The sequence below is a fragment of the Eurosta solidaginis genome, chromosome 4 (assembly GCF_040869045.1).
Source record: "Eurosta solidaginis isolate ZX-2024a chromosome 4, ASM4086904v1, whole genome shotgun sequence".
Lineage (NCBI taxonomy): Eukaryota > Metazoa > Arthropoda > Insecta > Diptera > Tephritidae > Eurosta > Eurosta solidaginis.
This window is the reverse complement of record NC_090322.1, coordinates 247,990,600-248,010,541: the sequence shown is the minus strand read 5'-3', so window position 1 is coordinate 248,010,541 and position 19,942 is coordinate 247,990,600. Positions and strand designations below refer to the sequence as shown.

The window sequence follows — 19,942 nt, the reverse complement described above, 5'->3', positions numbered from 1 at the left end:
CAAGGTTGTGGCATGCGGAGACAAGATGTCCGCATCTATCTACAAAAAGGCGATAGAATCCTTGGGCGAAGTCTACCCTGGAGCGAAGCTCATGACGGTTGACTTCAAGAATATACCGTCAGGGCCACGAGCTAGGGTGTGGCTACCGGCAAAACCAGCTGAACCAGAGAGGATACTGCATATGATAAGGATCCTCACCTCGACGCTGCCAGCCGCCAACTGGAGGATTGTCAACGTGGAGAAAGGGGACAGAGCCACACGTCAGTCTGTCCTCCTAATGAATGAGGAATCGCTATCGGTATTGAAGAAAACCGGAGGCGAGATTAACTATGGCTTAAACACCGTTACTATAAAGATCTATAGTAATGCCGTCAATGCCATCGTTACATCGAATTCGACTTAGACTTGGTGAAAAAGCAGAGCGCTGCCACCAGAAATATTAAAAATACAAACTGGGAAGAATAAAATACGGAAATAGTTAAGATATTGCCACTTGAGAGCGTACCCGAAACGCCAGGTAGCATACCAGAACTGTAAAGGCTGGCAAATAACTTCACGGGGGCATGCCGCAAGGCACTAGATAAAGTCTGTCCCAAGAGAATTCGAGGGGTAAAAAGAAGCCACCATGGTGTAATTCACAAATCGAAAACCTTCGCAGGTTAAGAAGGAACGCTTTCAATGCAGCTAAAGCCTCTGGCGATGAGCAGCATTGGGAAGTATACAAAGAACATCTTAGAAATTATAAGTTTGAGCTAAGGAAAGCCGAAAGATCGTCTTGGCGAGATTTCTGTAGCAGCATGGAAACAGTGTCTGAAGGGGGGAGACTCAGGGAAGTACTTTCCAGATCGGCTAATACGGCCCCAGGACGCTTGCAAAGGCCTGATGGTTCGTGGACCGCAACTGGGGAGAAACCCTGGATTTACTGCTGTATACACATTTTCCAGGTGCAACTAGGAACGAACCAGGGCATACACAAAGCTTGACACAAGCAACAGTGCAACCTTTACTACGCAACCTAATTACAAGAGATAAGATATCTTGGTCCATCCAATCTTTAGAACCATTCAAAACTCCAGGGCCGGGAGGAGTTACACATATACAACTGCAACCATCAGTGGAGTGCAGCACTAACTGGCTATACGCTATAGTAGGAGGTGTCGTGGTACTTAACCACATCCCACGTATATGGAAAATATCTAAAGTGGTATTTATTCCCAAGGCATGCAAAGCGTGCCTAGGGACTTCGGGCCCATCAGTCTATCTTCGTTTCAACTATAGGTGATGGAGAGGCTGATGGAAACATATATCATGGAGGCAGTGAATGACCAACTCTCTGAAGCACAACACGCCTATATGAAGGGTAAATCAATGAAAAAGGCACTGTACGAAATTACATCGTGCATAGGGACATCACTCTCGTTCAAGGAATACTGCCTGGCAGCCTTCCTAAATATAGAAGGAGCGTTCAATAACATCAACCCGACTCAATCGTTAAGGTACTGACTGATCTGGGCATCAGATCTCAGCTGTGTGGGTCTTGTGCACCAATTTCTGCTTAGCAGGTTAGTACAGGCAGAACTTGCAGGGGTATCGGTGAGCAGGTTCGTCAGTAGGGGAACTCCCAAAGGTGGAGCCCTATCCCCTCTGCCGTGGGTGTTGTCGGTGAATCAGCTGCTAAGGGACATGGAGGAGGAGAGGGGCTGTAAAGTTATAGCACATGCTGACGACCTTGCCTTGGTGATAAGCGGGAAGTTTCCACAAACTCTCTGCGATATGATGCAGGTGGAATTAGGAAGGGTCGAAGCATGGGCCCTTGATAATGGTCTGGGCGTGAACCCAAATAAAACGGAGCTGGTGCTCTTTACGAGGAGGTATAAGATACCACCTCTCTCAACTCCAGTGCTGGCAAACACAGTGCTTAAGTTAAGTTAGTCCGCCAACTATCTAGGGCTCACACTTCATAAGAAATTGAACTGGACACAAAACACCATGTAACGTTTCCGTAAGGCCACGTGTGCCCTCACACATGTAAAGGGGCAATTGGACGGAAATGGGGTATGTTTCTTATGATATTGCATTGGGGTGGCGATATGGTGGCCCGCCATGAATAAATCCTCGACGGTTCTTGCTCTTCAAAAGATGCAAAGATCTGCACTACTATGCATAAGCGCAGCCATCTGCACAACGCCAACGGAGTCTATGAATGTTATACTGAACCTACTACCCATAGATATAGTAGGCATAAAATATGCAGCATGTGCAGCTATTAGTCTGAGGAAACTGACCACATGATCTCACTGCAACCATACTGAAATTTTCGACAGATTCTGCGTACCAGAATGGACAGATTTCTGCAAAGGATTGGCGCTCCATTTAATGATTATGGTAGAAGCTGCGTCAACGAAGAAGAGCCTGAAACTCTTAGGACTCTGTGAATGCCCAGCGCTCGGTAGAAGAAGGCAATGTTTTATGGGAAAGATGTCTCTCGTAGAGCTGACTGATATAGCTGAGGTCAATACACGACGCTTAGTTAGCTTCACAAACTCAACGAAGTGGTTTGATTAGGAGAGTAGGAACAAATCCGTGTGGTTTCACAATGCGCCTATAAAGCCCTAAATTCGCCGCTCCGATGTGGACGGCAGCCACTTAAACCTAACCTAACCTAACCTAAGACGCAAATTCGAAGAGGAGTTCGGCCTATATCTTCTCGGGGATAAATCGAGCAAAGCACTAATTATTTATTTTTTATGGTTAATGCGTCAAACGTAATACAAATTCTTAATCAGCTTTTGATCTACCAAAATAACAAATTCAAGGTTATTATGTTTATTCTAGAGAAATGAAATAAGTGCGTATTTGGTAAATTATTTTGTTATTCTTTTTCAATGGAAAATTTAAATGTATTTAGTTGCTCGTTTCCTTATTTGCACAGTTGAATTGTGGTATTAAGTTTACATAAGTTAAGTGATACGTGCACAATATGACCGTATTTTTAACCCATATGGGACACCGGTGTCCCAAATGTATCCAAACGGCAACCTTGATGGTAGCGCTAGAGAAACCCCAGCAAAAAATGTCAACCGTATATAAGACTAGACGAAGAATCAATCTTGTCAATAAATGCTACTTTGGACTAGGTAGGCAATTGAAAAGTAAAGTCCTCTCTCGGCGAACGAAAATCATACTCTACAAGTCAGTTATCGTACCAGTCCTGCTATATGGGGCAGAAGCATGGACCATGACAACAGTAGATGAAGCGGCTTTGGGAGTGTTCGAGAGAAAAGTTCTTCGAAAGATTTATGGACCTCTACGCGTTGGCGATGGCGAGTACCGAGGAAGATTTAATGATGAGCTGTACGAGCTATCCACAGACATCAACATAGTCCAGCGAATTAAAACGCAGCGGCTGCGCTGGCTAGGCCATGTTATGCGAATGAAAGATGATGCTCCGGCCAAGAAAGTGTTTCTATCGGAACCCTCCTATGGAAGCAGAGGTAGAGGGCGGCCCCCACTCCGTTGGAAGGATCAGGTGGAAAACGATTTAAACTCCCTTGGTGTGACCAATTGGCGCCGGTTGGCGGAGCGAAGGAGCGACTGGTGCGCCTTGTTGGACGGCCATAACCATTTAGACGGTTAAGCGCCAATTCAGTAAGTAAGTATATAAGACTAATTTCATATATGCAAAAGGCTTAAAGCCAGGCCTTAATTCTGTAGGGATAGGGTATGGAGTATTCTTATAATTCTCCTTATTTTCTGTACTTATGTCATTACGCATAAGGTTCATTTGAGAGATAAAGTTATGTTTATATAAAACAAGACTTATATAAAGAATTATTACAAGCGATTAGGAAAAATATAATAACCTTCCTATAAGGCGTATGGACTAAACGAAATGACAGTTTCAGAGCAAAATTAAGTGGCTCAACCCGCAGCCAACACCTTACAGCCCCCGGTGATCGCCCCCAATGAATACATACAAGGTGTAACAGATGCATAGCGACTAGAGATATACGCCGCCGATTTTCGCGGTTTTTGCACGCCGCCACCAACTGTCAAAAATATCGGCGAGGCGGCTGCGGTGTCGGCGTCAGGCGCGGTACTATATTTTCTACTCATTTAAGACTGTCTAGACCATTTATTGTTCATTTCGAAAATTGGACGGATATGGTCGAAATGGTTATCAACGGATGCGCATCACTGCCATTTATAAGAATTCAATTGCGTAATGTAACTCTTTCTACCCGTTCAAAAGTAATTTAAAACAAGTAAGGAAGGTTAAGTTCGGGTGTAACCGAACATTACATACTCAGTTGAGAGCTATGGTGACAACATAAGGGAAAATAACCATGTAGGAAAATGAACCGAGGGAAACCGTGGAATGTGTTTGTATGGCATGGGTATCAAATGAAAGGCATTAAAGAGTATTTTATGAGGGAGTGGGCCATAGTTCTATAGGTGGACGCCATTTAGGGATATAGCCATAAAGGTGGATCAGGGTTGACTCTAGAATGCGTTTGTACGATATGGGTATCAAATGAAAGAAGTTAATGAGTATTTTAAAAGGGAGTAATCCTTAGTTCCATAGGTGGACGCGGTTTCGAGATATCGCCATAAAGGTGGACCAGGGGTGACCCTAGAATTTGTTTGTACAATATGGGTATCAAAAGAAAGGTGTTAATGAGTACTTTAAAAGGGAGTAATCCTTAGTTCCATAGGTGGACGCCGTTTCGAGATATCGCCATAAAGGTGGACCAGGGGTGACCCTAGAATTTGTTTGTACAATATGGGTATCAAACGAAAGGTGTTAATGAGTATTTTAAAAGGGAGTAATCCTTAGTTCCATAGGTGGACGCCGTTTCGAGATATCGCCAAAAAGGTGGACCAGGGGTGACCCTAGAATTTGTTTGTACAATATGGGCATCAAACGAATGGTGTTAAAGAGTATTTTATGAGGGAGTGGGCCATAGTTCTATAGGTGGACGCCATTTAGGGATATAGCCATAAAGGTGGACCAGGGGTGACTCTAAAATGTGTTTGTACGATATGGGTATCAAATTAAAGGTATTAATGATGGTTTTAAAAGGGAGTGGTGGTTGTTGTATAGGTGGTCGCCTTTTCAAGATATCGCCATAAAGGTGGACCAGGGGTGACTCTAGAATGCGTTTGTACGATATGGGTATCAAATGAAAGGTGTTAATGAGTATTTTAAAAGGGAGTAATCCTTAGTTCCATAGGTGGACGCCGTTTCGAGATATCGCCATAAAGGTGGACCAGGGGTGACCCTAGAATTTGTTTGTACAATATGGGTATCAAAAGAAAGGCGTTAATGAGTATTTTAAAAGGGAGTAATCCTTAGTTCCATAGGTGGACGCCGTTTCGAGATATCGCCATAAAGGTGGACCAGGGGTGACCCTAGAATTTGTTTGTACAATATGGGCATCAAACGAAAGGTGTTAATGTGTATTTTAAAAGGGAGTGGGCCTTAGTTCTATAGGTGGACGCCGTTTCGAAATATCGCCACAAAGGTGGACCAGGGGTGACTCTAGAATGTGTTTGTACGATATGGGTATCAAATTAAAGGTATTAATGAGGGTTTTAAAAGAGAGTGGTGGTATTTGTATATATGAAGGCGTTTTCCAGATATCGACCAAAATGTGGACCAGGGTGACCCAGAACATTATCTGTGGGATACCGCTAATTTATTTATATATCTAATACCTACCAAGATTTTAAGGGTTTTTTATTTCGCCCTGCAGAACTTTTTCATTTTCTTCTACATAATATGATAGGTGTCACAACCATTTTATAAAGTTTTTTCTAAAGTTATATTTCACTTCAATAAAACAGTCCAATTACCTTACCATGTTTCATCCCTTTTTTCGTATTTGGTATAGAATTATGGCATTTTTTTCATTTTTCGTAATTTTCGATATCGAAAAAGTGGGCGTGGTCATAGTCGGATTTCGTTCATTTTTCATACCAAGATAAAGTGAGTTCAAGTAAGCACGTGAACTAAGTTCATTAAAGATATGTCGATTTTTGCTCAAGTTATCGTGTTAACGGCCATGCGGAAGGACAGACGGACGACTGTGTATAAAAACTGGGCGTGGCATCAACCGATTCCGCCCATTTTCACAGAAAACATTTAACGTCATAAAATCTATGCCCCTACCAAATTTCAAAAGGATTGGTTGATTTTTGTTCGACTTATGGCGTTAAAAGTATCCTAGACAAATTAAATGAAAAAGGGCGGAGCCACGCCCATTTTGAAATTTTCTTTTATTTTTGTATTGTGTTGCACCACGTCATTACTGGAGTTGAATGTTGACATAATTTACTTATATAATGTAAAGATATTAAATTTTTTGTTAAAATTTTACTTTAAAAAAATTTTTTTTTAAAAGTGGGCGTGGTCCTTCTCCGATTTTGCTAATTTTTATTAAGCGTACATATAGTAATAGGAGCAACGTTCCTGCCAAATTTCATCATGATATCTTCAACGACTACCAAATTACAGCTTGCAAAATTTTTAAATTACCTTCTTTTAAAAGTGGGCGGTGCCACGCCCATTGTCCAAAATTTTACTAATTTTCTATTCTGCGTCATAAGTTCAACTCATCTACCAAGTTTCGTCGCTTTATCTGTCTTTTATAATGAATTATCGCACTTTTTCGGTTTTTCGAAATTTTCGATATCGAAAAAGTAGGCGTGGTTATAGTCCGATATCGTTCATTTTAAATAGCGATCTGAGATGAGTGCTCAGGAACCTACATACCAAATTTCATCAAGATACCTCAAAATTTACTCAAGTTATCGTGTTAACGGACGGACGGACGGACGGAAGGACGGACGGACATGGCTCAATCAAATTTTTTTTGATCCTGATTATTTTGATATATGGAAGTCTATATCTATCTCGATTCCTTTATATATGTACAACCAACCGTTATCCAATCAAACTGAATATACTCTGTGAGCTCTGCTCAACTGAGTATAAAAACAGGCGCTTTCAATGCCAGCTTAACACAGATTTTGCATCACCCAATTCACCAATTTATTAAAACAAAACACTAAAAGAAAAATTATATAAAAAATTTAATGCTCACTTTGCATAATTTTTAAAAAAAATTAAGAAGGCACAAGCAATTCAAATAAAATGACCCAAGTCGAAAATGCTTTCAAATTGTCCTTATGTTGTTAAAAAAGCAAGTTACCCGAAAAAAATGCTGATTTTTCAAAAATTCTTATTCCGATTGGGAATAATAAGCGAAATCAATTATGCAAAATCCTTTAGTAGGTCTCACTTCATACTTAAGTTGAAGATAGAAGGGTTTGAAAAATCACTTGGCCTTATATTCAAACATCTGTTGTTTATAGCGTCCGATGTGTTAATTTTGTTTTTCACACTTCATCATTCAACACCCAAGTCTCCCGTTTTGACATTTCTTAAAGTTGGCGGCCCTATCCCAACTAGTCCCTTGGAGTGAATCACAGTGATTCTAGCCTATCAACCAAGTTTAAATATCACATACACGTTTAGGCTCCTGTTACATATGTTAATACTCAAAGTGGTGAAGCAAAAGTTTTCCCATACAGTCGAACAAATGACCGGGTGTGCTACTACTCTAACATAGTCGACAGTCGAACTAGTTTGAAAACTGAAGCTACGCGGTTATTCATAATGAATTCTTGTAGCAAAAGTCCGGAAAACAACAGTCCGAGCTGAGCGTATAACCTTAACATCTTTCAATTTAAAATCTGTTGACTTTCATTTTAAATTATCATTTTGGTTTAGCGAAGACTATTGAAATCAATGTTTCGAACACAAACGTCTGCAAATTTTGGTCTGCATTAAAAACAAAAAGGTATCCAGGGTCCTTTTATTTTATTAACTTTAAATTATGTAGGATTATACTATTTTTACCAATGAGGAGTTACGTAATAATATCCACTTGGACTGCTTATGATTTCGAGGTCGGCATCCTTGGCCGAATAGTTACGCCTTAACGTTTCAAGGTGTTTCTCTGGTAGTGCTCGGCAGTATAGCGCGCCAAAAAAAAATCCGTTAGAAAGTTTTCGGAGCTATACATAGAGATTCTAGTGACGTTCACGACGGTATGAGTTCGAAGTCGCAGTCCTATAGCTTCTGTGCTGGCATGTTGTATGAGGTCCAGGAGGCGTGATAGCGACTGTTGGTGGACAGGATTGCTACTGTTCGCACTTCGGGAATTATATCCCTTAAAACAGCCGAAAAGACTAGATGCCCCCTTTGGCGCGGTTAACAATAGGTCAGCGTTGGTGCTCATCCTTAAAACTGTGCCATGAATATTAAAAGACCATTAATAGCAACCGTAATTCGCCTTTGTGCGTAACCAGCAAGGGGTCACAAATAATTTAAAGAAATCGCGTCGATAACGAGTATTAGAAGTTAGACCAGAACATATCCTTCGGTGAAACTACGCTTTGTACGAGACATACAGACAAAAGTGTGACCATTTAAGGTACTTAAATTTTTTTCGGCAAACTCAGCAGTACCAGTCCCTTAGACCGGGGCTAGCTTCGAAGCCTCCCTGGAGTAAGTGAATGAAGGAAATTCCCTCCGCAAGGAGCTGCTCTTGAAATTTTTTGAACGATCCGCGAGATTTTGAGGAAAAACCCCCGGATCTATCCGAAATCGCCCATACGTTGCTTCCCTTAAATACATACAAAGAAAACCTTTCCTAAATATTATTTTTTTAAATAGAAAAAACTTATTTAAAACAAGAACACCAGCGTACATCGGCGCGCTGCTCACGCCGCCGCCGCCGGTATATAATAGTGCCTACGCCGCATTAGCGATTGGCGTAAGCCTATAATAGCGACCTCTCTCTAAAATAACACACAGTCCACATAAATAACAAATAATATAATTATACCAAAAAAAACTATTCGCCCGTCGAATCACCAAAGCTTAGACTGCCAGAGATGACCACTCTATACATAAATGATGTTTTGTAATAGCTGACTTAAGGAACTCAAAGTCAGATGGTGTCTTATTTAAGTCCTATGCAAGCCTTGTTTTAAATGTGAAATAAGCCTTATAATAGGGTGGTTAAATTCCTCCTAATGGCTTAAAATAATCCCTTATGTAATCCTTTATACATAACGTTATATTCACATAAACCGTATGCCTGATGACATAAGTACAGAAAAATAAAGACCTTAAGCCTTTTGGCCATATGAAATAAGCACTATATATAGGGCTCAGATTTTCGCTGGGTAGTGTGAAATTTTTAGCCGCTACATTTGTGCGCCGAAATATTTTAAAAAATTTAATGGATTAATCATTTATTTTGTTTAAAATTTGTATATGTATTGTTTACACTTTTTATGGCTACACAGTAAGATAAACAAATTAAAATTCAAATAATTTATAGCAAATTTGTCTAGCTCCCCGTCAACTTAAATAATTATGTACATATGTACATGTATATACATACAGACATACTTATGACAACATAGAAACCCAATAAATAAGCAAAAGCGGCAAAACAAATTAAAAGTGCAACATTTCTAATGAGAAAGTGGGGGAGGTGTTATATGGACGTACGTATCTATGTATGTATGTGTTATGTGTTTGCCTAATTCATAGTCATAAAATGCATACAGCCATACATACAAATGTTTTTGGCATGCATTAGTGTTAATTCATAAAAATGTAGTCGATTGCATAAAAATAAATATTATTAATTTGTTTTTGTATAATAAACGTGCAAGGTTTACGCAAACATAACTCCTTGTAAGTATGTGGAAATGTACTGGCGGTAAATTTGTGAACGAATGTAGAGATTTCTTGAAAAACGTTACATCACAAGTAGCCGTGTTTTTTTTACACGTATATTCGTCTACGTTTGCGGGTCACTTAGATAATGTTTAGGAGACCTATCTAGCGGCAGTGGTAAATAACTTGCAACAGAACCTGTTGTACCGAAAAGCGCTGTCACAAACCTCTCTTGGCCAGCCATACTGTTTAACATATAGCTGAATCGGTTGCGGTGAATAGTGGACACACACCATTTTTAGAGGTAATACATAGAATAAGTGTTGAGGTGAAACATACATAGACACATATTTCAGTTGCATCAGAGTATAATGCGTAGTGAAATTTAGGAGTACTAATTTTCTGCGCAGAAATTTCAGAAGCGTAGATAAAGTTTAACGCTTAGCAGTCCATATAAAGTTTAAGCGTATATGTATATAAATGTAAAAAAACAAACACAGCTAATATTAAAAGTAACGTGCGTGGGTTTGCTCGTGCCTTTATATGAGTTACCTACACATAGGAGCTACATAAGATGAGGGTTTTCATTTTAATACTGTATGGATTGAGTGAGATATAAAGCGTACCCTGTAGGAAATTTTATAAAATTTTTTCGCACTTTGCCGTAAGAAATGAAACCGAATACTGAAGCAATGCATGGGCTCCCTTCGCAGCATGCACAGTCTCTAACGTTTGAGAATTTTTATATTGACACGCTGGATAATACGTGTTATCTCTAGAGAACTAGTAATCGAGTCGAGAATGATTATAGGAATATTGCACATTAAATTTATATTAGGAAGTCATTGAAGAAATACGTTAAAGTTGGATTGGAGAACAATAACATTCTTCGATTTGATATTTAGGTCCCATTTTATTTGAGAACGCTCAGTTTCACCAATCGTCCTCTAAAGTTAGATTTTCGAGAACAGGGGTGGTTACCTATTCTTCTTCCTTAACTGACTTCAGGGTTTGTTGGGTTAGTGCAATGTCCCCACTCCAAATTTAGAACATAAAGGTAACATTTTTTCCAGAAGAGGAAGCTCCATAACAATAAAAGGGGTGCCTGATAGCCAACTATTTCCATGTACTTAATGGCCCTAACCTGAGCTTCGTACACTAGACACTGATCGAGCAGAAATAACAGATTTTTTGACAAAATATAACTCCAATATCCAACCATTTAGCACAAATAAGTAAATAAGTTCATCAGTCCCCCACCTGCGATAAACTCTTACTCGCTGGAAGATTAAGTTGCCTTAGATAGAGTAGCGGCTGATATCGACAAGGTGTAACCTTCCAGTTGATACGACAAGGTCTAACCTTCCAGTTCGTCAACCCCCCACGCACGGTGGGGTATTTAAATTAAAACAGCCGTTATTTCTGTTCAAAAAGTAGTTGCCTCACTTCATTGTTATGAAGGGAAATATTTGACAGTAAACTCACGGTGTTCCGCGCAGAATTACTATAGATCAGACCACCGGTTTCGGATGGACCCGGGCTAATTTTTTGGCATTACATGAGATATCTATATCAATATGGGTATCAAACGAAAGGTATTTTACTCCGCTGTTCTACTGACATTTTTAAGTAGGGCAGCCACTTAGGGTTGCCATCTCACATTCTTTTTTATATTTCTTTGTATAGCCACTATCATCTCGGAAACGGCTAACCGATTTGAAGGAAATTTGGTACATCGATATAGTATTACAGTTTGAGGATGTTTTCACAAGGTTGCCACCTTTTTTAAGTTAAAAAAATTGAGATATGCCAATAAGGGTATCAATCTCTTTCAAAATTGATCACCACTCAAAAAATCGCGGGTGTGCGCAGCCGTTTTTGTTATTAAACTTTGAAACAAACGCAAGCTTATGAACCGCCAAAAAATTACTGACATGATATGTCATTTTGTGTGCAGGGTTTTTAAAAAAATTAATATTGAAAAGTGGTAGTAATACAAGTAGAATAACTCAGTTAAAACATGCGGTATAAAAAATCTAACAAATGAATTTATAACACATTCGATTTGATTAATGCTAAATAAGTGTACAAGTATTTGGGTTAGAAGGGTACATTGCTATTTTATCCAAAAATACATCGAACTGCACACAATTTTTATACAACTTTAGATGTGCGTGGTTAGCTCCGTTGAATTTGCAGACGGCTCTTGTTGTATATATACTATTCAGTGGACATCTAGAAACGCCAGAGAGTATATTAAAAAAAAAAATTTTTTTATTTTGAAAAATCGCCTTTTGGCCAGCTAGATTGATCAAATATCCCACCGTGCGCGGTCTCTTCTTTCTCCTGTATAAAGGTACGCACACTTTTTAATTTGCAACAAGATTCGCCTAGTTGTGGTGGGTTTCACAATTTTCCTCAAAAAAACCCTTAAATCCCTCCTTCACCTACTCTTAGTCACGGTTTTATCGGCGATCTGAGAACTCCGCATGTCTGAACCAAGCTCGCCTGTCTTTATTCCGTTTGAGCAAAAGGTGTACTTCGATATCAATTCTGTATATAGTGTCAGCAAAAGGTGATAACTAAGTTGTATCACGCGGATTTCTATTGAAAGTACTTTAGTGAGCCCAATTAGATCAGCTGAGCGGGCACCGTTGTTATATGGGCAGAAAAATATCTAGAACATGCAGATGAAGCATCTGACCAGCATTTTTCACAGCTTAGTCAATGCCCATCTTTCCAGGAGCTGACCAAAAGTGCTCAGCTCTAAAGCCTTTACCGTCTGTCACGTTCAGCTCACAGGTGCCTATTCTAGCTAAGAGATCGGAGAAACAAATATAAAATAATTCGAGCATATCAGGGATCGGTATCTCGAAATCTCTCACATTAATTTGAACACTTTTACATAGCATACTAAAAAATAAAGATTTAGGAGAATTTTAATATTTTTATTTTTTTAATTTTGCCATACTAAACTAGTAAAAAGTCACAGTGAAGATCAGCAGCGTAATTCGAATATGTGGCTTTTATCGAGAACGTGACAGAATGTCCCCCACATTTTCATCCATTCCTGACCAAGTTCATCCCCCACTTCCCGGTATGGCGTCCATTCATTTATCGGAGGTATGCCGATACTGAAGCTTGTAATGACGGCGGTTACCTACTCACAGTTTTCTGTTTTGCCCGAGATAAAAACAAACTTGGTAAAAACAAAAGCGGTAAAGATGCTTCTATGTCTTTAGCTAGAGTAAGCCGAACTACTTTATTTACCAAAATTGCCTAGATAGATGCAGATCTGTATGACAAATATAATAAAAGTTATTGGTCTGACCCAAATATACATATTAAGCCGTTTTTGCTGCATTACTAACTTTTCCAAAACTCATTACACCTCGATCTATATGTTTGATGCACTAGATATCATTGGCTAAGATGAAGTAATTAAAAAGATAATAAAAAATAATTGTTCACATATCAGTGTAACGCCCTGATCCTAAGCTATCTGTGTCTCAAATTTCATCCAAATCTCTGCAGCAGTTCTGGTTTGTTTGGCCATCCAAAAATTTGAATATCACACATTTATTATTTTAATAAGATTATTAGAACAGAGAAAAGATTAGAAAAATGGAAAAAAATCGCGAAAAATTCGCAAGAAAATTCGAATAAAGGTGGTAAGTTGAGACGGAACGACCCGTATACGTGTATATTGCTGCTACTTTCTCTATTTTTATACTCAGTTGAGCAGAGCTCACAGAGTATATTAAGTTTGATTGGATAACTGTTGGTTGTACATATATAAAGGAATCGAGATAGATATAGACTTCCATATATCAAAATAATCAGGATCGAAAAAAAATTTGATTGAGCCATGTCCGTCCGTCCGTCCGTCCGTCCGCCCGTTAACACGATAACTTGAGTAAATTTTGAGGTATCTTGATGAAATTTGGTATGTAGGTTCCTGAGCACTCATCTCAGATCGCTATTTAAAATGAACGATATCGGACTATAACCACGCCCACTTTTCCGATATCGAAAATTTCGAAAAACCGAAAAAGTGCAATAATTCATTACAAAAGACCGATAAAGCGACGAAACTTGGTAGATGAGTTGAACTTATGACGCAAAATAGAAAATTAGTAAAATTTTGGACAATGGGCGTGGCACCGCCCACTTTTAAAAGAAGGTAATTTAAAACTTTTGCAAGCTGTAATTTGGCAGTCGTTGGAGATATCATGATAAAATTTGGCAGGAACGTTACTCTTATTACTATATGTACGTTTAATAAAAATTAGCAAAATCGGAGAAGGACCACGCCCACTTTTAAAAAATTTTTTTTTTTAAAGTAAACTTTTAACAAAAAATTTAAGATCTTTACAGTATATAAGTAAATTATGTCAAGATTCAACTCCAGTAATGATATGGTGCAACAAAATACAAAAATAAAAGAAAATTTAAAAATGGGCGTGGCTCCGCCCTTTTTCATTTAATTTGTCTAGGATACTTTTAACGCCATAAGTCGAACAAAAATTAACCAATCCTTTTGAAATTTGGTAGGGGCATAGATTTTATGGCGTTAACTGTTTTCTGTGAAAATGGGCGAAATCGGTTGATGTCACGCCCAGTTTTTATACACAGTCGTCCGTCTGTCCTTCCGCATGGCCGTTAACACGATAACTTGAGCAAAAATCGATATATCTTTACTAAACTCAGTTCACGTACTTATCTGAACTCACTTTATCTTGGTATGAAAAATGAACGAAATCCGACTATGACCACGCCCACTTTTTCGATATCGAAAATTACGAAAAATGAAAAAAATGCCATAATTCTATACCAAATACGAAAAAAGGGATGAAATATGGTAAGGTAATTGGATTGTTTTATTGACGCGAAATATAACTTTAGAAAAAACTTTATAAAATGGTTGTGACACCTACCATATTAAGTAGAAGAAAATGAAAAGTTCTGCAGGACGAAATAAAAAACCCTTAAAATCTTGGCAGGTATTACATATATAAATAAAGTAGCGGTATCCAACAGATGATGTTCTGGGTCACCCTGGTCCACATTTTGGTCGATATCTGGAAAACGCCTTCACATATACAACTACCACCACTCCCTTTTAAAACTCTCATTAATACCTTTAATTTGATACCCATATCGTACAAACTCATTCTAGAGTCACCCCTGGTCCACCTTTATGGCGATATTTCGAAAAGGCGAACACCTATAGAACGAAGGCCCACTCCCTTTTAAAAATACTCATTAACACCTTTCATTTGATACCCATATCGTACAAACAAAGTCTAGAGTCACCCCTGGTCCAGAAAGGCCCACTCCCTCTTAAAATATTCATTAACTTCTTTCGTTTGATGCCCATATTGCACAAACGAATTCTAGAGTCACCCCTGGCCCACCTTTATGGCGATATCTCGAAACGGCGTCCACCTATGGAACTAAGGATTACTCCCTTTTAAAATACTCATTAACACCTTTCATTTGATACCCATATTGCACAAACGAATTCTAGAGTCACCCCTGGTCCACCTTTATGGCGATATCTCGAAAAGGGGTCCACCTATAGAACTAAGCCCCACGCCCTTTTAAAATAATCATTAACACCTTTCATTTGATACCCATATCATACAAACAAATTCTAAAGTCACCCCTGGTCCACCTTTATGGCGATATCTCGAAAAGGCGAACACCTATAAAACGAAGGCCCACTTCCTTTTAAAAATACTCATTAACACCTTTGATTTGATACCCATATCGTACAAACAAAGTCTAGAGTCACCCCTGGTCCACCTTTATTGCGATACCTCGAAAATGCGTCCACCTATAGAACTAAGCCCCACGCCCTTTTAAAATAATCATTAACACCTTTCATTTGATACTAATATCGTACAAACAAAGTCTAGAGTCCCCCTGGTCCACCTTTATTGCGATACCTCGAAAATGCGTCCACCTATAGAACTAAAGCCCACTCCCTCTTAAAATACTCATTAACTCCTTTCGTTTGATACCCATATTGCACAAACGAATTCTAGAGTCACCCCTGGTCCACCTTTATTGCGATACCTCGAAAATGCGTCCACCTATGGAACTAAGGCCCACTCCCTCTTAAAATACTCATTAACTCCTTTCATTTGATACCCATATTGCACAAACAAAGTCTAGAGTCACCCCTGGTCCACCTTTATTGCGATACCTCGAAAATGCGTCCACCTATAGAACTAAGCCCCACGCCCTTTTAAAATAATCATTAACACCTTTCATTTGATACCCATATCGTACAAACAAAGTCTAGAGTCCCCCTGGTCCACCTTTATTGCGATACCTCGAAAATGCGTCCACCTATAGAACTAAGGCCCACTCCCTCTTAAAATACTCATTAACTCCTTTCGTTTGATACCCATATTGCACAAACGAATTCTAGAGTCACCCCTGGTCCACCTTTATTGCGATATCTCGAAAAGGCGTCCACCTATAGAACTAAGCCCCACGCCCTTTTAAAATAATCATTAACACCTTTCATTTGATACCCATATCATACAAACAAATTCTAAAGTCACCCCTGGTCCACCTTTATGGCGATATCTCGAAAAGGCGAACACCTATAAAACGAAGGCCCACTCCCTTTTAAAAATACTCATTAACACCTTTGATTTGATACCCATATCGTACAAACAAAGTCTAGAGTCACCCCTGGTCCACCTTTATTGCGATACCTCGAAAATGCGTCCACCTATGGAACTAAGGATTACTCCCTTTTAAAATACTCATTAACATCTTTCATTTGATACCCATATCGTACAAACGCATTCTAGAGTCAACCCTGATCCACCTTTATGGCTATATCTCTAAATGGCGTCCACGTATAGAACTATGGCCCACTCCCTCATAAAATACTCTTTAATGCCTTTCATTTGATACACATGTCATACAAACACATTCCAGGGTTTCCCTCGGTTCATTTTCCTACATGGTTATTTTCCCTTATGTTGTCACCATAGCTCTCAACTAAGTATGTAATGTTCGGTTACACCCGAACTTAACCTTCCTTACTTGTTACTCTAGAAATTTGAACAAATACCCCAAATTTTTAATGTTTATTTTTCCATTTAACATCTTAGGTGCAAAATGGCGAGTTCATCGAAAACCAATAGCTCCAACATTTCATTTGAATGTTTTGAAAAGCTTCATTGATCTATTTAATGAGAACTCGCGAAATGTTGTACATAAATTGCGATCTGAAGGTGGTAAAACATTTGATTGTCATGATTATATGAGCGAAGCTACCGTGGAGATTTTATTGGGTAAGTTTACAGAGAAAACTTTAGGAATTTTTGTTGAGATGGTGTGCGCGTACTAATGCGAAAAAAGCTCTACTGAAATTGGTCCCGCGATTGTAGTTTACCATTTTCATGGAATGATCGATCATACCATTGTCTACAAACCGCAAATCACCCGAAATAAAAATACCGTAGACGATGTACATAGCAATGATTCATCCCTAAGGAGATTATAGGTGAAATATATAGAATCGCTGACTTTATCCCCTCGTTCTGGAAGCGGATGACTACGAAAGGCCACTTAACGCTATGATAGGGATATTATCAAGATAGTTCTTCTGAACACATTTAAAACTGGCACAGAAATTGTCACGCAGCTGACGGATAGTATAAACGTGAAAATAAAATGGCAAGGGTGTGGGGTCCCTTAATGGCCTATGGCTAAAAAAAAACCCGCTTCTCACCACAAAAAAGCGACCCAGCACGCTAGCTGGTATTACGAAACATAAATTGGGTAAGGAACTATTGACTATGATTTATGTTCATTTATGAGTGTAAAATAAAATTTTTTCAGTAAAGGTTCGCGATGCGTACTAAGTCCCAAAAACACAGAAAGATTGAGTCACAACTGCTTTAAGGTAACTGTGAATGACTATTCCTATGTAATGATGTGGAACGCAATACAAACCATGGGAGTGGCTCAGTTGCGTAGTGAGGTTTTCTTGCGCCCTGGGCAAAATATTTTTTTTCCTTTTTGAGTTTTAGGTTCAATTACTTTTCTACTGCAAAGTTATGTCTTGCAGTCACATATTTCAATAAAAATTCTGTTCCATCGGAATCTGTATTATAAAATTCACCAAAGTTCTTACAATTTCTTTCCAAGTCGTTAAGATGTTTGTTAATATCCTGATTTACAACGTCTAAGAGAAATCCAAATCCAAAATTAAGGTCATTTAGTCGTGTAAATCTTGTACGTATTTCTTGTTGGAGACGATCCAGAATACTATTCATAACGCTAGAAATTTCAGATTCTCCGGGCATTTTGCAGCGCCTTCTTACACGCTTCGCTTTTTTTATTGCTTCTTCACAGAGAGTGTCTGGAATTTCGCATAGTTCAGTCGCTAAGGATTTAAGATCATGATACGCTTCTTTAAAATTCATCCCTGAATCTTGTAATCTGAGCTGCACACGATGAATCCTACTTAAGATATCATACCAGAAATGAACTAATGTTGTGAAACTAACATTTAGTATATTTTGCAACAGAACTGTACCTTCGCTACTGGTGTCACATGTGGTGTTAGTGGGGTATTCCATCCCATTTCGACCAATTTTGAACCCGACCCCTTTAGAATTGGCAGAAAGTTTTTCTCCTTTTTCTAGCTTACGAAAGACATTTTTCAGAAGTTTTTCAAATTTTTTCATCCAACTCAAAAAAAGTTATGAATTTAAAAAAAAAAACCGTTTTTGTTTTCAAAATGATATAACTTTTTCATAAATTGGCCGTTTGGGATCATTTTTTATTTTTTTTAATATGTTTTTAAATGCACTTTCGGAAAAAATACAAAAAAATTTTAAAGTTTTTTTTCAATTAAATAAAAACAAAAAAAATGCTCGGCCCACTCCGGTATTAGTGGGGATGATTGCAGAATTGATTGAAGTTTTTTATGAGAAAAAAAGGGCGAAATTCGAAAAATCTCGAAAAACTGAAAAATTACAAAAACAAAAACTTTAAAAATTTTTTTGAATTTTTTCCGAAAAGTACATTTAAAAACAAAAAGATACCAAACGGTCAATTTTTGAAAAAGTTATAGCATTTTGAAAACAAAAACGGTGTTTTTTTAAAAAAATCATAACTTTTTTTGAGTTGGATGAAAAAATTTGAAAAACTTCTGAAAAACGTCTTTCGTAAGCTAGAAAAAGAAGAAAAACTTTCAGCCAATTCTAAAGGGGTCGGGTTCAAAATTGGTCGAAATGGGATGGAATACCCCTAGTGTACTCTGCTAATTGTTCGAAGTGTTATACTACAATCTCTAGCCCATCGACGATAACGCTAACCGTTTGTACTCTGGAGCTCCATTGTGTTTCAGATTCACGTTTGACAGTTTTTGTTAAAGCATCGTAACGTTGAACGAGATAAAAAAAGATATATGCTTTCAATTATTTCACAACCTGTCGCAAGGGTTCCGCATATATGCATGCAATTTTTAGTATAGAACAAAATTTTTTTTTTCAGAAATCAGTTATAATAAAAATACAAATTATCCAGGAAGCTCTGCTTTGCGGACCATTTGGTGCCCCTGTGAGTAGCGCCCGGGGAAAGATGCAGCCTCTCACTACGCCACTGGAGTTGCTTGTTAATTGCCGTCTTCCAGTGAGTTTTACAGCTCCGGCTCACGTTCAATTCTCACGGGAATGCTCTGGATCATTGAGAGACTTGAGAAGCAGATGTCGTGAAATTTTCGCACACGTGAAATGTGATAGGCAGATGTCGCCGCTGTTTTTAATTTAACTCATACGCGAAAGGCCAAGCAGCGACATCTATTTTTGAAAAAGTAGGTTTATTAAAGGCAGCGTTGCCAAACTAAAAAGAAGTAATTAACAAATTATCTGGCTCACAAATTGAAACAGACTTCTATTTGGATTTATCTGGCTTAAATCGTTGTTGTTGCATTTACATGCAAAACTATTTATCTGGCTCAGGATTTTGCCACCGGATGATGGCTAATAATACATTGGTTGCATTAACGACGCCTTTTCATCAAGAATTGGGGGGGCTAATCGGGCACAGTAATGTGAACACAGTTGTGATATCCATATTTTTGTACTTTTGCGCTTAACTGCGCATTACAAATCTTAATTGAATATATTTATTTTGCATTAAACA

General features: G+C 38.5%; 1 protein-coding gene and 1 pseudogene across 1 annotated transcript in view; both read left to right on the top strand.

Annotated features, from left to right (window-relative positions):
* Cyp4g15 (Cytochrome P450 4g15) overlaps positions 1 to 19,942 on the top strand; it is a 168,422-nt gene that overhangs the window by 33,232 nt on the left and 115,248 nt on the right. The gene's annotated exons all lie outside the window — the stretch shown is intronic.
* LOC137251251 (cytochrome P450 4g15-like) overlaps positions 1 to 19,942 on the top strand; it is a 195,137-nt pseudogene that overhangs the window by 170,019 nt on the left and 5,176 nt on the right.